We start from the raw sequence: 18794 nt of genomic DNA, 5'->3' as shown, positions 1-18794 counted from the left end.
ACATACAAGATGTCAACAACTTTACCAATGAAAAAAAAGTTCTTTCATGCACAGTTTTAAAAAGATGACGTCAATATTTTTTTTTATTTGCGTTACAATTTGATTACTCCAAAGTTGTGTTCATAATGAACTGGTCTTTGAAGCCACAGTAAAGCAAGAATGTTTAAACTTTGACTTAGATTTTTTAATCACTATATGTGTTCAACTTCATACTGTATTAAAATCATAAATAAATAATAGTTCAAACTGTAAATATTTGTTTGATTCTTCAAATTATCAATTTCTATGTCAAGTTTTAGCAAAAATTTCAGGACAATTATCATTTCTGTTCGGGGCCCTCTATTTCCAAAAATGGCATGTGACATGGGTCACAAATAAAATAAATGAACATTTAAGTTCCCTATCTTTATATCGAAGTGGTTTTCGAATGAATTACATTCCTATTTTTTTTCCGGTGCCAACCTCCTTAAAGATTTAATACATTTTCACTGAATGGCACTTTTGGTCCCATACTAGAGCCTGAACCCCTGACCTATGGGCAATATAGAGAAGCCTTTTTTTTTTTTTAAAGGCATGTTTTACTCATTTGGTCCTGCTATCGAGGTCCCGGTATGGTTTAGGTGACTCGTATGACCTAAAATATCCAAGTAAGCTAGTTTATGTTTCTATTATAAGGCCCTTTGGAGAGACAATGTCATCATACATGTGCCGAAGGTTCTTGTAGTTTGGTTTGTTACGAGATGCGGGTGGGTCCCTACAATGACTGCATGAGGTCTTCTGAGGTGGACTCTGCATGCTGACAGGAGTTGGGGGTCGCGTGTACATGGGTTTCCATGGGCTCGTACATTTGTGATTAAACTTGAGTTACTTATCCTCCCCAATCCTTACTTAAATAGTAAGGTTGGGGCAGCGACACAGGTACATGGTAACCAAAGTTACTGGATTGGGGTACAAACAGACCTAGCGGGGTTCCAACTGGGCTAACCACAGGTTGATAGCTCGGGGGCCAGGGATAGTATGTGGTCCGGACATAACATAGGTTTACACAACTTAGGTTTACACGTGGCTAGAATACATGCGCTGCAAAAGGGGTCCCCCGCTTGATGCTGCAGCACTGAGAACCTCGGCGGTGTGGGTCTGGATCGCAGAGCCCTGTGATTGTAAATCAGACGACTGGACAGAGCGTGAGACAAAATGATCATTCCTCGGTCCTGGTGCACAATAGTAGTCCCTGAAGAGGTCCCCCTCGGACTGGCATGTTGCCATCCCGAGGGCTGGGGTGCAGGCCCTGCGGGTGTGGAGGGATTGGGCGGCAGACCTTAAGAAGGTTGGGAATTAAAGACAATTGTCTAGGGTACAAGTGCACCGCCGACCATGGGTTTGGTCTGTGGGGTATCAACGTTGCCCTTGGACTTAGATGTAGTTTTAACACTCTTAACTGTAAAATTGTAGGAATATCCCAAGGGAAGGGACCCGTAAGAACCATGCGTAAATGTCGGAACCAAAGCCGGTCTTGAACGCTTCGACCATTTTTTCGAGTCCAGTTTCCCTGGATCTTCGTAACAGACCTATTATTTATGCATTTTAAACATTAATGCATTTATATATCACAAACAAATCAACACTAACCCGTCGTCAAATTATTTTCTCAACTTTGTTATCAATAGACGAAGTAACATCTATCATCGCAGCCCTAGGGTCTTGAGCAATTTAAGAAAAGTTCGCTTCTTCACTCCGCTGGATTAACCATTCTCAGTCCCGCAATCCGAGCACTATTTAGATGGTTTTCTTTTCGCTGGTTCACCAAATTCTAACCTCTGTCAATTCACACGCTACCTTTTCAAACAAATTAACAACCACATCGGGCTAACAATCTTAATAGACAAAAACCACAGTACTAAACACCACTATAACCTTTCTGGGCATATATTCTGACATAATTCATTAAGTCATGCGGCTCCCTCCAGACAAACTACACACGTAAAGGCAAACAATTTGATTGGTGCAGAATGCAGAAAAAGTCAAGCTTAAGTCACTGCAATCATTTATTGGCATACTTTACTTTGCATGCAAAGCGGTGGCGCCCGGCAGAGCATTTTGTAGGCGTTTAATCGATGCAATCATTGGCATCAAGAAGCCTCATCATTTCATTAGGGTCAGTAGTGGCATGCTGGATGACTTGGTCATATGGCAACAATTCCTTGAAAATTCAATGGGGTAACAGTTATCAGTTCAGGCATATGGACCTCAGACATTAGTCCTCAGTTCTTTACAGACAGCGCGGGGGAGGGGGGGGGGGGGTCTGCTCTCCTTTTCCGGCCGCTGCGTTCATGACAGGCGGCCTCCACACTGGGTATTGTCTTGTATCATAAGGGAATGACTTTTCTCTTTGGCTCTTCTTATTAAACTTAGTTCTCTCTCTCTCTCTCTCTCTCTCTCTCTCTCCTCTCTCTCTCTCTCTGGCTCTCTAAATTGTCTTACAAACGCATTATGTTCCACATTGACAACATGGCACTTTTCCATCTTTATTTTATAGGCTAATGAGCATGAAAGGTTCATTTCTTTGATTTCGATTTAAACATTTAAAAGGTTATTCTATTTCACTATAAAAAATTGCAATTGTTACAACGTTATTGCTAATATTGATGTTTGAACACGACTTCTCCCTTCTTTAACACGTACTTTTAATTGTTATCAATATAATGTACACCTAATATGAAGCACCATATGGTGTTTAATATCCTTAATTACTGTCCTGTTCAAATTTCTTACAAGACAATCTCAATCCGTTGGCACAGGACAAAAACAATTGTTATTCGTTCTTTGTAATGATATTTGTGTTTCATAAAAAAAAACTTTAATCTGCGAACTTTTATTTTATCTGAAAGTCTGAATACCTTTATATGAATGATTAATGTTGTATTGTTAAATTCTTGTTGATGCGGGACATGAAACCAAATAACAATACCTCAGGGTAGACTGTAAAACATGCATATTTTATTTAAGTATATCCATGTCGTTAGAGAAATATAAAGAAACATATCAAGCGAGACAGAAACAGCGATGTAACATGAATTAACTATTAAGCGTTCAAATAAAAAAAACTAGTTCCAAATTTATTTCAAAGAGTCTTCATCAACACACCGAGAAACGTGACACACTATTCTACGGTTTAGAAATGGCTGTTATTGTACATAATGGCTGAAGTGATCAATCTAAATAAATGATATGTTATTGTTCTTCCATTCAATAATTTATACGAATGAGATCTAAAAAATTAATCTTTGAAATGAAACAAAAGTTTTTGACTGTTTTACGGTAAAAATCGATTTTAATACAGAAACCGATCCCTAGAATCATCCGCTCTATCAATAAGAAATATATTTTAGTTTTAATACCAGAACGATTCGAAAATCCACAATATTTAGTTAAAAGCCTAGAAGGCTCATGTTAGATTAGAAATTCAAAATAAGAGAGTCGAAATACGAAAAATTTCTTTGATTTCTTTTACTCTGATATCAGGATAGAGAAATTACATGTACATCCCCCAATGTGAATCGTTCTATAACGCATTTAACATTGTATCGACATTTCTTACATTCAGAAAATTTAACAGTTTCATAAAATTTTAGGAGCTAAAACATTTTCCATTTTTTGTTGAAATGTTAAATTTTATAAAATATATTCATTTTTAAAATTATTTTAATATCGTATTCATTCCCAATTGCCAAGTCCATTTTTAAATGATTGAACGATTTGAATACGTTTGGAAGAAATTTATCAAGTGATACTCTTTATATCGGTGTGTTTAGAAACATATAATTTTCAATTCTTTTTGGTATGTCATGTATACACACACAATTATACAGAAATATCATTTATCGTGGCGTATACCTCACAAAATATATATGTTGGCAATTGAATTGATATGATATTGTCATTGATGTCAGGTGTGAAGAATCATCTTTTTACTGGTGTCACCAGAATATTACCCATAACATTTTATGACAAATGTGTTAATGTGGCAGTTGAATAACATGTTAGTTAGATCCTACTTCAAAATTGACATATATCGACACACACGGCACAGTGGTGTCATTTTTTAAATTATTCGGGTCCAGCATGTTAAACGAAACTTTTTGTCCGACTTTCGACGAATACAAAATAGTCTTACAAGCTGCTAAAAAAATATTGAGGTTTTGTTACTGGTTGTCGTTTTCATTGAACCTTTTTATACATTTTTACTTCTACATAATAAATGTTCAGATCTATATCACCTTGTTTGCATAAAATGTGATGTATATGTCGATAAATTAGTTAACTCACTAAAATAAGGTTTATGTTCCTCTGCTTTTTAAAAACCTTGCCAAGGTGACTGAGCTTGCTTTGTTCCTCTAATAGTCATAAAACATAACAAATGTATTAGAATTAATGATCTCATTTATTAAGTAAAGACGAAAAGATACATACATGTACATAACAGGGGGTCATTCATGTACATGTAACATAGTTATAATACATGTGGTGCTGAATGCAATCATGAACCCCTATTATACACACATATATGAAAAACAAAAAACTCAAAATACAAGAGTGGAGACCAACAGACAAAAAGATTAGACGACACATAAACAAAAAAAAAAACAAAAAATACACGAAAGACTTCCTCTCCCACTGTATGTAAAACTGAGCATCAAAAAACTGCCTACTCCCAAAAATAGTGGGAAGACACCAAAAATACACGTAGGACTCTATAAGACAATTATCATATCATCATATCGTTAAATATTTGAAATGCATGTTTGTTTGTTTGTTTTTTTTTATTTCTATTCTGAATTTTAGAAAAAATATATGCCTTGCTAAATAACTTTTTTTTTTTTCATTTTTAAGACCATATACTGGTTAAACCTAAAAAATGATATAATGCAAACGAATTTAAGTAGGAGTCTTGGAGTGAAATATGATCTACCCTTTGAGTCATTGTAAAAATTATTCTTAAGCATCTGATTTGAAAAAGAAGTGGAATCACAATTTGCAATAACAATTGGATACGCGTTTTTCTTGTATTTCGTTTTATTTATTTACTCATATTTTTTAGTATTTTTGTTGTTGGATTTTGTGTTCTCGTTGTTGTTGATTTTTTTAGTTTGTACAAATTTAAGGAATTCTTTAATGATGCACATATTAAATCAAACGTTAAAGAAATATTTTAAAAAAATCAAACTTTCAAAAAACGAGAATCACCTTTTTATATGTCTTTATTTCAAATTGCTTAATTTTCGTTTTATTGATATATTGCTTTGAAATCTTAAAATATATATAACCTGATCAGTTAAAAATTAACAACAAACCAGTGTTATTGATGTATTGAAGGGTAGATAACAATCAAATGAAAATGTGGAGATAGAAAAGTATAATGAAAAAGAAACCACTTTCCTCTAAATTATTATTATTTTTTTTTTGTTCTTGTGCATTTGCTTTAATTTAAAGTAAATTCATTTGCAATTTTAAAAAAGTCGTTTGTGATATCAAATAAATAGATTAGCAATTAAAAGTCATTTAAATACATAGAATAATTGTTCAATTAACATATATCGATTTGAGAAATATCAGCAAACAAGTTTCGTGATTACACGTAAGATAATGGATAAATTAATTTCTGTAACAATTTAAAATTGATAAAATATACACACGAGTCTAATAAACAATAAACATTCAAGTACGACTAGTAGCTATTAGAGTTATAGCAACATCATCGGGAGAATTTTCATTAAAGTTGGACATTGCTTACATCGCATCGTCTTATTCTCCCCTCTCACAAATTATGTAGAAAGTGTAATTGCAAGGATAATCATGCCATAATCCAAACACTGACAAAACACAATTTTCATCATTGCTTCCGTCCGGTTGGAAATTCTTCGAATCCCAGTTCGTAAAGACCACTTCAGTGTCGGAATGATCCCATACCCAAAGGTCTTTATTTTCATCTTTTCTGGCGCCTGTCCACCAACTGCCTCCTGAAACTAATAAATTAAAATTAATGAAATAAGGTCTACTACATGCAATGCTGAGGTTCTGTTTGGAACATCAATAATATGGGATAATAAACATAATCATGTACCTTTATCTTTTAATCAGTTCTGTTCTGATTCCGAGTTGATCTCAAGAAGATATGAATTAAATGATTGACATTTTGTCTAAAAAAAATTAAAAAGTAGCATGGATATTTAAACACTTTATTCATTTTGACTTAAATGAAAGTCAACTCTTAAAAAAGCTATTCTTCATAGAATTACTAGATTTACTGGAATTAGCATTATTATAAGCATTAATTTTTAGAAAGTGAAACCTTTTTCAGTATGGGGTTAACTATTTTTTTTGCGTTCCTATTCTTAAAAATCATAAAATGCTAAAGATTAAGCATCGGAAAGCTCAAGCATTCTTTTAGCATTACAAAAATAAAATGAACTATGATATATGAACCTTATATTGAATCTTTCAAAGATTCTTTATTACACATAACATTTGCAAGATATTAAATTTTATTATACCACCGTGTATAATTTTTATGCGAAATTACAATGAATAAAGATGCTATTTCATCTAACCGTGAAATAGTTTCCGTGCTATCTTACTATGGTGAATAGTCATCGAATCTATTCACCGGCTGCATTCGATTTCCTTCTTTCTTTCTTTTTTCTAACTCGGAACACCTCTGAGTTAAGTTGATTGCTGCATTAAATTCAAAGTTCGATACCTCTAGTTTGTTTATTATCAAAATACTCTGTATCGCCGACAAATAAAGTTTTCTTCGGTATAATAAAATACCAATTTACTGACTAATTGGACGATAGCAAGATCATCGTCCCCTTCGACAGCAGCTATTTCCCGCGGCTTAGCGTTTTCGGGGTTCTAATATTTATAATAATAATATTTGGGTTCTAGTTATAAAATACAATGGACAAACGAGGATTTCAATGTATTAGGAATTAATTCAACTAAGTCTACATTTTATTACGAAAATCAATTTTGATCATAAACTTTCTTTGATAATTAAGGAAATTAACAACTGGAATAAAAGGCAGTTAACTCCCTTAGGGAAGATAATTGTTATAAAGTCAGTATTACTAACTTAATTGACACATATTTTCATAACTTAAAAAGTGGTTAAAATAACTAAAAAAAAAAAAAAAATTAAATTCATTTCGAATGGAAAAAAAAGATAAAATACATCGCATCGTCTTATCCCCCCATCACAAAATAGGTAGAAAGTATCATTTCAAGAATAATCAAGAATATTCATGCCATAAACCAAATTCTGACAAAACACAATTTTCATCATTGCCACCGTTTGGTTGAGGTCCCATTGGATCCCAGTTCGTGAAGACAAGTTCCGTGTCTGAATGATCCTATACCCAAAGGTTCTTATTTTTATCTTTTATGGCCATGCCCCTTTAAGAAATTCAGAATTTTTAAACAAATTTGTTTGATTGAACCGAATGTGATATACGGTACATTGTACATGAAGTAAAACAATTGGCTATTGTTTTTATACATAAAACACAACATACCTTGGCATCGTTCCAGGTCAAAGTTGAGTTTATAAAACAATACTGATTCCTGTGGGCGTTTTCTTCATAATCTGAATGAAAATTGATATGATATTAACAACCAGCTATCTGAAGTGTATGTAGAAAACAGCGAAATTCGGACGCTTCAATTGCAAAGAAGTCTTGAGCAATGCTCTTTTTTATATGAATATCAGATAAGATAAATGGTAACGTAATATGAATCATGCAGTAGAATAACCATGCACATGAATAATTTTCCCATCTTACACTATAAACAATTTAAATTGGTGACAGTTTTAAAAATCATTCTATAACACCTACTCTGTCAATTTAAAAGAGAGCAAGAGCAATTCAATTACACGGATCTAATTAAAGTGAATTACTCGTCCATAATAAGGAAGTCTAATGTGTTTATCTGGTATCATATTTCTTGTTAACATTTTTAAATAGTCGTCTCAAAAACAAATGGAAATCATTTAAAATAACATATTTTTTTAAACAAATCTTAAGGTAATTTAACATTGCTAAATGATTATAATGTTAATAATTATTCTAGAACTCCTAGTCTGTCAATTTAAAAGAGAGCATACGCGATTCGTTTACACACCGATATCTAAAAGTAACCAATAATCCATGATAAGGATGTTTAATATGCTCATTCGGCATTATGTTGTTTGTTTAGCAGTCGTCAAAAATGACATATGTTAAGAACAAATATTAAGGTAACTTTGAGTGTGTTTTGTTGAGAAATATAACTGTTTATCTGGGATAACCTCGTACTTTTTTGTTGATTATTGTCATTAGCATATGTGTTTCCTTTTTTAAAAGTACTTTCTTCATTATGTTGCTATATAGTTTTTAATCTGAATTCAGCTTTACATTTAAGCTAAAGGGACGAGAATGGTGATTGATACATATTAAAGATAAGTAAATAAATAAATTCATGTAGATAGATACATGGATAGATAGATAGATAGATAGATAGATAGATAGATAGATAGATAGATAGATAGATAGATAGATAGATGATATAAAACAATCAGTAATAAATAACATACAGGCGTGGTTTTTATTCAAACATCTTTGATAAAATTGGAGAGAATCTGAAAAGTATAAAAACTTGTATAAAATTATTTTAAAACGAAAACAATTGATCTTCAATTTGTATAGAAAGCACTTGTTATATAAATATCTACAAAAACTTGACAGATGTTCTATAAAATGAACTGTTATAAACGACCATTGCCTTTTAAAACAAACAGACGACTTATAATTAAAATCAAATAAACACATAAATCGGTCGAATATGAGTTCATATGTGTTTATTTTTTCTTTTTTGAAAAAGATATCAACTTGGCATAAGTCGCGTATTTGTTTTAGTGTTCTACAATTTAATGTGTTATCATTTTCATATAGAAAAAAATATTATAGCGAGCGCAGCTCGCGGGCGCGCAGCGCTGGCCTGAAGCGAGCTCTACCGGCAAGGCGTGTGTGAATAGAAAATTCGGACTAGTTGCACATTCATTCAACGGACTTTTTTGGTGTCAGTAAATCGGACCAGTAATGCCTTGTTTTAATCGTCCCAGTAGTTCCCTGTAAATATGGTTTCCCATTTCACACTCTCACGAGAATAAGATAGAATACTATGTACATGCATTGTAGATATACTGCTGACACAACGTAATTCCATTACATAAGACTTTCGGAGTTATCGTCCTTTCGAGTGACGTCACAATGGATTTCTTGCACATTGATCCGACAGAATTTTTCGGCGTCAGTAAATTTCGACCCACAATGCAATTCATCAATGTCGGTCGATCTCACTAGACTGAATACCTTCTCGCGAGAATCAAAGTAAAACTTTTGAGAAACAGATAAATTGTGTAATTTCAAGAACATCATACTTTTTGAGTAAACAAAACAGTATATTTCGCGTAGTTTTTTTTTCAGGATGTTTTCAAAGAAACAGACGACACTTGACCGACGTGAACTTTGACGTCACAATAAGGGGAAATCACTCTAAGTAGTTATTGTAAATCTGTTGAAATATAGATACCAAAATCTTCTCAAAATCTTGTAGAAGTAACGAATGGGGACATTCCTTCAAAGATAGAAAACAGTTGTAACTTAAATTGCTCTCATTTGGATGAATGCTCACAATTATTTTATTCACTATATTTACGGTAATTTCCAGGAACGGCTTTTAAAAGGGGCGTAGCAGCATCATTCAAAAAATCTTCACAAGCAAAAAGAAATTCTCAAAATCAAGAAAATTCTAATCCGGGCGAGGAATGGGGAGTGCTTAGTATGCATATAGCTCTTTAGCTGCTCAATGGTATCTTTATTTTCACTTCCATTTATTACATGCTCCCGGGGGGGGGGGGGAGGGGGGGCAAATCCATTTTCCACTGATCAGCATTTTTTTTAAACGTTTAAAAAATATATTTTTTTTTTTAACGGGGGGGGGGGGGGGGAGGTGCTTTATAATGAGTCAAATTTTTTTATACGTAAGCAAAAAAAGAGGAAATAAACTGCAATTAACATTATTTTTCAACAACATTGAACAATCTGAGATAAATTCTATTTAAAAATAAATTTTAAGAAATCTTATAGATTATGAATAACGAAAATTTACTGGAAAAAGATAGGTGTGTCTATATTTTATTTTGCATTCAAATTCATGTACGTTACGTTGCTACTTTTATTTTATTGACTTATCATAGTTCATTATTTGATAACATGCTGCGCTCGCCCCAACGGTCACACCGTAAAACATATTGTTGTTACAGTATCTTAAGGATTACGTTTACTCAGGGTTTGAGATTTAAAAAAAAAATATTTTACAAAGTTCAATTACTGAAGTCCAAAGTTGTTTTAAAAACTCAAAACAACAGTGTTATTCACAATTATCGATATTGATATCCATGTTTTGTTCATTTGAGAAGATGTGCTCAGACAAATGTAGATAAATATTGAAACAGAGAAAATTCGGACTAAATTTTTCATTTTCTTATTTTCTATTAAAAAAAATGTTTTTGCAATATAATTGAAAAAGTTAAGTTTTTATGTGTTTTTTTTCTAATAATTTTACTTATGTTATGGTTGTATTAACTAGTATATACTTTTATATCACTGGCTGGCACGCGATGATAAAGATCTTTAAAATACATAAAATCAATTTAAGATAAAATATCTCGAAATTTTGATAATTGACCTTATATAATATTAATGTCAACAGAATTCAGACAATAAAAACAGTTTTAGGCAATCAATGGTTTGGAGCTCCTATTAGTCAGGTTTTTTTGTAAAACTCGATCAAAAATAGGTACAATTTTGAAAATTGATAGAGGAAATTTGGACTAAAATAAACTTTAAAAATGAGCTTAAAACGATTTATTCGAATATGAAATTGGTAAAGCTATTTATATTTTATCATTTACCATAATACAAATTGTTTTATTATTTCTAATAAATACAAAATAAAGAAGACTTTGGAAAGGGTGGACAATTTTAGCAAATTTTGAGAAATTTTTCAATAAACATTCAGAGGTCACTAGCATAAAAAGTAGGTCATTGAGCTAGTTATTTGAAAGGGAAAAAAGCTCCACAGTAGTGGGGCTACAATGTAAAATTCGTAGACTTTCGTTTTAGTGGATTTTTTTCGCCCCTAAGTAAACGTAATCCTTAATTAATCAACGTTTTATCATATTTTTTTTCAGATTTAAATCAGCGATTATGAAAAAATCCAATAAATAGTATTTTACATTTTGAAGGGTTTGTGTGTATCTGACATTAGAATTGTAAATCGATAAAATGTGTGAAGACTGTGTATTTTTTTTTTATTTGATTTGTTTTATGTATCCTATTAAGATGAATTTTAATGAGTAGAAGAAAAAACGTACATGTAAATCATGCTAAATCATATTAAGATTTCGTTATCTAAATTAAGTGTGTAAATGTTTAAAACTATTAAATTTTGGGTTTTTTTTATTGTTTTTTCTTTCAAGAATTCTTTTTGTTCAATTTCTTTAGTATTCCAAGAGGAGTGTAAAGACGTTGAAACTATCTGTAAAAAGGAACTTTATTGTTTTACCATTTCAATGATTGTTCGCTCAAGGTTTTATATGTTGTAAGTAAGTTTAAAAAACACTTACCAAGCGTGTTCAGAGATGGACTAAGGTACAATTGCCATCCTGCTTCTCTCGTCATATTCAATATATGACACGAATTATAGGAACGACACATTCCTGTATGATGGTTGAAGCTAAAACACTTGCATCCAGAACCACAGAACATGGCGCATTTTACAAGTGAGTCTGCATGTTTTTTGTCCATTGGTTCTAAAATGGGAAGTTTGTTGTCAAACTCCAAATTGGCCTCATAATATTGAAACTGCATGGCCACTGAAAATGACAGAAATTTGAAAAACAACAGCAGGTTTAGAGCATTAAACTCCATGATGTTTTAATCCTGATTTAGGGAATACTTTTTGACTACAAACTGTTTCAATATAATCAGGTAGATCAATATCAGTGCTAACATCACTTTTCTTTTAATTTGAGAAATAAAATGGATATGTTTTAAATATGAGTTCAAAAAATCGATATTGAAATACAAAACTTTCCTGGGTTTCTTTAATTGGACAATATCAATGATGATCAATTATTTACATTGATGTAAGTTTCAAATAAATTAAGTTCTTTTATGCATCGCTTCCCAATGTTGAATGAAGCCTAGCGGATAATGAAACGTGAAGTGACTTTACCAGTTTATATGAATTGGTTGTATGCTGTATTCATTGTAATCTCTCTCTCTCTCTCTCTCTCTCTCTCTCTCTCTCTCAAACTGATTCATAGAGTCATCTGCTCTATCAAGAAAGATAGATCTAAGTGATATATTTTGTTTTGATAGCAGATAGATCCGAAAACCCACAATGTTCATACATACGAATTGCTCATTGGAGAATTGAAATTCAAAATAGGAGATCAGAATTTAAAAAAAATGAGATTTAAAATTCGAGATTCAAAAGATGTTTACCTATAATAAAGATAAAATAATTAAATCAAATTAGAATTATGAAAACCCGTATTTTAGCGACATCAAACACCTCAAATTTCAAATAAATCGCACATTCTCAAAGCTACAATACACGTCATATTCTCATGTTGTGTTTCTTTGTTTGTTTACTTTTTATATCTAAATTTGCCCACTATGCACAGTCGCGATTTAGTTGATTAATTTAAAGAAAAGGAAATCACTGATATTACAAACACCTACCTTTTTTGAGATAGGTAGGTATGAACATTGTGGGTTTTCGGATCTATCTGCTATTTAAAAAAATTATCTCTCAGATCTTTCTCTCTTGATATAATGTTATATAGATATAAAGTAGACAGGCATTTACAAAATAGTATTGGAATTTTTTTTCCAAAATATTTGCACGAAGCGTCCTGTTTCTAGCACATATTAAAGGTCAAGACAAACTATAAATAAATTACAAACTTTAGATCGACAGATATCTATTTTTATAACCGTGCAGTTATTGTAAATAAAAACAGTTCTAAAAGGTCCTCATTATTATTTCAAAGGTATTGATCAGCATTAAAATACCCAGCTCAGTGACATTGATTATCCACATTTAATTTTATTTAATGGGTATTATTACTTACATTTTGCGCCTGTTAGGCTTGATAGTCATCATATTCAGATATTATTCTTTTGCTATTACTTAGTTTTACAAAAACGTATAACAATTTCAATTTATAATTAAGTTTCCTTTAATGTTAAGAAACATAAAGCTATAGGCCTGGGTCTAAAACAGCCTCAATCATCCAATGCACTTAAATAAACATGATTCAAGAACAGGTGGTTTTCTATTTAAACATGTGTTGGCTGTGCTTTGGTTGTCCTTAATACAACCACAAACATCGCTGTTGGGGTTTTTTGTCTAAGTGATAGACTGTCATTACATTTTCATTGTATTTGTTTCACCGCGGTGATTGATTCATTCTAACGGCGCTTGTAAGCAAAAATAGCGTTTTATATTAAATATTAACAAAATTTGGCTGACAAAGGTTAATTTACACTGAAAGAGAATTTGAATTAGCGGTTTTTTTTTCTAAATGTCCTAATTTTTATACATAAATGCATGGCATTCACGATGTTCTTGAATCAACAAGGAAAGATGCAAATAGAATACATAGCAACTGCTATTCATTTACAGGATTTTATTTCGTAGCACTGATATTTTTATCTAATTACAGAATATCAAAATACATAAATTTAATTTGAACGTTGTTCTCAGTTTCAAATACAGAACTTGCTACTCGGTGTAATGATGAGTGTGATGAAGAAGATATATGTGAATAAATAAGTGACTCGACAAAATGACTCAACGAAATCACTGTTTTAATTAGCATTTTAAGTGATGAAATTATACACTAAAACATAAATCATGTTTCAAAGTTTATTAAAAAAATATTTCAATGACCATAAAATATACTTATGATAAACATTTCTAGAAAATCAAATAAATGGATTACTGTTTACGTTTTGTTAAATAGATAAATATCCTGCAAGTTAATCAGAAGCAAAGCATCGCTGGCAAAAAAATAATACCATCTACCACTATTATAATGACTGCCATTAATTATTTTGCAAATGTTAAATGAAAACAACTTCTACGGTAACGATGTCGTAGAATTGTTTTGATGTATTGGTAGATGGTACTGTTGTTACTGCTATTGAGAAAACAGTACCATCACTTGTAGGCAAGCTACCTACTGATGCACTAGCGTTACAAGAAGTGTTCAGAATACTAAAATTGTTTGCTGTGGATACGGATGAGGTAGTAGTTACTGTAGTAAATGCAGTGCATTTGCCTGGATTACTGTTATCCGAAGATTCTTTCCCGTCGACTGCCATCCCAACAGAATTCCGTCCCTTTGAACACTGATATGAGAAGTGGCTTGGTTTTCGACACTTGTAGCACGTAATATCGATACTTGCTTTGGGTGGTTGATCTTTGGGTGTCCCTGCAGTTTCCTTCTGATCTCGCTGAACCTGAGGTCTGGATTGGCTAGAATTCCGTGAATCAACTGATGTGTCCTTTCTGCTAGAATTAACTAATGTTTGAATGTTAGCACATCTTGCCTCCTTATATTGATCAGCCAAAGCACACATATCTTGAATATTATTGGGAATGCGTTTTTTAAGAAACAAAATCAAGTCTTTGTTGCATACTGATAGAAATTGATCACGAAGTATTAAGTCATATAGTCCTTGAAAAGTCTTGTTCACTTTCCCAATTTCTATCCATCTGTCGAGATAGCTCGCTAATCTAATAGAAAACTGGGTAAATGTCTCAACTCTCTCCGAGCGACATCAGCGAAATTGCTGTCTAAACCCATCCTAAGTTTGCTCGAAACGTTTCAACAGAGCTGCCTTCAGGGTTGCATAGTCTAGGGCCCTCTCTTGTGGCAGAAGAGAGTATACGTCCAACGCTCTTCCCCGTAGCAACGCACTAAGGTTTACCGCCGACGTTTCGCCGTTCCACTTCTGTGCTGTAGCATAACGCTCAATACGACGAAAATATGAATCAATAGCATCTTATGTTTCATAAAAGAAAAGCATTTTAGGCACTTTAGCAGAAGCATTGCTAGACATATCAGCTTTAGATTCTTGTAACTGTTGTTCAAGCTTTAGTAACCTCCCTTTGCACTTACTTTCAGCTTCAGCAATACCTTTAGCTTCCGCTAACTTCATCCTCTCCAAAATCCAGTTCTTCTCTCTTCAGCTGATACTCTCTCTCTCCTCTTTTTCCTTAGATCTCGCTGCTGCTCTCAACTCCCGATAATGAGTTTGCTGATCCAAGATGAATTTCTGAAGGTCTGTCCCCTTCAACTCCATCTTTCTCCCGTGTTCTGTTAGCTCCTGTAGTGTTGGCGACTCCAACTTAACTACACTAACTAGCTCAACAATGAACAAAATAATTCTTACAAAAAGGGCGTATATAAAAAACAATGCATTTAGTATCAATGTAATGATACGGAATTTATCCGTCCGGGTTCTGTTTTTTGTGTACATCCGGGAAGACCCCCGCATTTGTTTATAGGCATAATTGCCATCTCTGTGCTGTATACAGGCCAAAAGAGTAAGTTTTTTCTTATGCAAAATGTCAATCACTATCTAAATATTGTATATTCAAAGTGTCATTCTTTGTCAATCCTTTATTTTTGCATAATTGTTGTAAATCATATAAAAGTGCACAAACGCACATGGAGTTGACATCATGTAAAATCTGAATAGGATATTTTATGAAACATTATTTTGGAACAATTTTGATTATATCAAGTCAAAAGGTCAAGCGATATAAGTACAGTATAAATATTAAATGTAATTTGTTTAAAGGTCATAAAACCCCCTTTTCGTGTATTTTTATAATTTGGCATAATGTATATCATGGATTGGCCATTGTATAATTTGTGAACTGTTTATAAATTGTCTGTTTTATGTAATTATTTGTAAGACGGCTTATTTTCTTTTTGTAGCCTCTTACCCTCATGACAGAGGAGGCCAATAAACTTCTTTAGCAAAGGATTGTTGAAGCTTGTTTGTGCACAATCAATATACCTGACCTCTCAACACTCTCGAATAATTAAATAATTATACACAACCTGAGCAACCTTTCTCCGTTCGGGGCCCTTCCATACATCAACGCCAAAAAAAAAAATAATCTGCCGTTCCACTGAAAAAATATAACAGAAGTATAAATTCTTAAGAACAATATCCAAAATAAACTACAAAAATATGTGTTGACTGAACAGCTATCCTACTTCTGACACAATTTTGTCACGACAGCCGTCCTGACTGTTCAGTCAAACACAACAAGATTTGATTTATATTTACAATATAATATATAAAAAAAACCCCGAACAATATACATAATTTATACATAAGATGAACAATAAAATGTTTAAGTTTTTCTGGTGTCCCAAGTCTCCATCACGGGCATGTAGAATAGAAGTAGATGTCATCCAGTGAGTAGACGGACGATATGGGTAGATATGGCATGGCGTGAGACAGTGGCGGACAGGTACATGTATAACCACGGCGATGGACTGGCAGAAACTGGATAGGGGCCTTATTAAATTATACAAATAAACATATTTTGAGTTACTTGATTAATATACCTTACATTAACATAGGCTAAGTCGCACGGACTTAAATATAACATTATGACAACAACAGCATTCCATACAACGGCACGAAACCACAGCGAATACGAACACTGCATAACGTGAAGAGTATCACAATACTTAACAAAGAAAAAACCACGTCAAAACGATAAACAAATACTCCGTACTACACGGACAATATACAAGTACACCGTACTACACGACAATATACAAGTATACCATGCATGTATATCCCAATATAACGCGCACACACATGACCACACAGGAACACGCGCGAGCAAGAACCTATGTTTAACAGTTCTACCTCGTAAAACCAGTATATCAAAAGTAACAAAAAAAATACTTGATATAAACTCCACAATGATGTAAAAAGACTTAGCCGTAGTTACATTACAAAAAGTATTAAAATAGTTTAACTAATAGGAGAAAAAGGTTACTTAAAACCTTAGCTGCTCATATCTGTCTTGTTGAAAGCGTGGCCACTGTCAGCCAGGTCTGCAATATGACAGGTTAAATAAGGTAATCAAACAATAGAAAAGAACTGACCAATACGTACTGTAGCTGACACCGTGTCCAGAGAGGTACACTACGGGTATAAAACTAGTTACACAGGAACGTTTGAGAGGGTCCCTACAGGATACTAATATGTAAAGAAAAAAATATAATTCCGGTAGATACTGATTTGTGGCAATTAGTGTGTTTGAAAATCGGCTGATTTGCATAAAATCATATATGCCTGTCTAAAATTGCAAAATTTAAACGATATCCCGTCAATTTTAAGGATTGTGTTTAACTTTTATATTTCATTTAATACCAGTGATTGTAAAAAGTGCTGGGGGCAAGTTGTGGTTTATAAGATATCATTTTTTGACATGTGAATTGACTCAGTTATCGACACAATTTCTCAAAACGTGAACTATCAATGCTAAAATTAAGCATGTTGCAAGTACTTCTGTTGTTGCTCTCACCACTTTTTAGGTTAAGCAATTATTTTTTTTTTTAAGTGACATACCCAAGAATTAAATCTTTCATTCGTATTTTGTTGTACTTTCGCGATAAATAACGTCATATGTATCTCATATATGTTTAGCGTATCACGTGATAAACAGCTGATGCCATGGCTGCTTTCCTCCATATAAAGATGATTTTTATACATTGTCTGAAAGAAGTCTGTATTATTGCATTTATTTCATACGGGTTATCCATGGGGCACGTTTTATAACGTAACGGTTTAATAACATTTTAGTTAGATCCTACTTTAAAATTGACATAGATCGACTTACACATAACAGTGATGCCACTTTTTGAATTGTTCGGCTTCAGCATGTTAAACGAAACTTTTTATCCGGCTTTTGACGGATACAAAATAGTCTTACAAGCTTCTCAAAAAAATATTGTGGTTTTATTACTGCTGGGCGTTTTCATTGAACATTTTTATATATTTATACTTTTTCACAATTACTGTTCACATCTATATCAGCTTGATTGCATAAAATGTGACGTAAACATAGATAAATTAGTTAAGTCACTAAAATGAACTCCAAATTAATTTTCCTTTGCTTTTCAAAACCCTTGCCTAGGTGACCGATCTTGTATTTTGCTCAAACAGTCATTAAACATAACACAAGTTCAAGAATGAATATTCCCATTTATTTAGTAAATGACTAAAACATATAATCAAAACAGGGGGTCATTCATAAATATGTAATATAGTTATAATACATGCAGTGCTGAATGCAATCATGACCCCCTATTATACACACAGATATGAAAATAAACATATACACAAAACACAAGATAGGGGGCGAAAAGACTAAAAAGATTATGCAACACATGTACACAAACACATGACACACCCCCCTACCTACTGTAAGCACATAAGTAAAAAACGAGCATCATAAAAATCCATGCCCACAAAAATGGGTGGGGGGGGGGGGGGGGAGGGGGGGGGACACCAAACAGGCCATTTTTTCAAACAGAATTAAGGGATTTAAAATACTTATAAACCAAATAGGATATATTACGT

The 18794-nt window shown here is 32.8% G+C and overlaps 1 long non-coding RNA gene across 1 annotated transcript; it reads right to left on the bottom strand.

Annotated features, from left to right (window-relative positions):
- Positions 1 to 5616: 5616 nt before the first annotated feature.
- LOC136270209 (uncharacterized) lies at positions 5617 to 7670 on the bottom strand. The gene is made up of 3 exons (XR_010707948.1): positions 7572 to 7670; positions 6122 to 6197; positions 5617 to 6023 (listed from the first exon to the last, which is right to left on the bottom strand). It is a non-coding gene; the product is annotated as an uncharacterized lncRNA (long non-coding RNA).
- Between the last annotated feature and the right edge of the window lie 11124 nt (positions 7671 to 18794).

Source organism: Magallana gigas, chromosome 1 (assembly GCF_963853765.1).
Source record: "Magallana gigas chromosome 1, xbMagGiga1.1, whole genome shotgun sequence".
Classification (NCBI taxonomy): Eukaryota; Metazoa; Mollusca; class Bivalvia; order Ostreida; family Ostreidae; genus Magallana; species Magallana gigas.
This window is presented reverse-complemented; position numbering and strand designations above follow the sequence as displayed.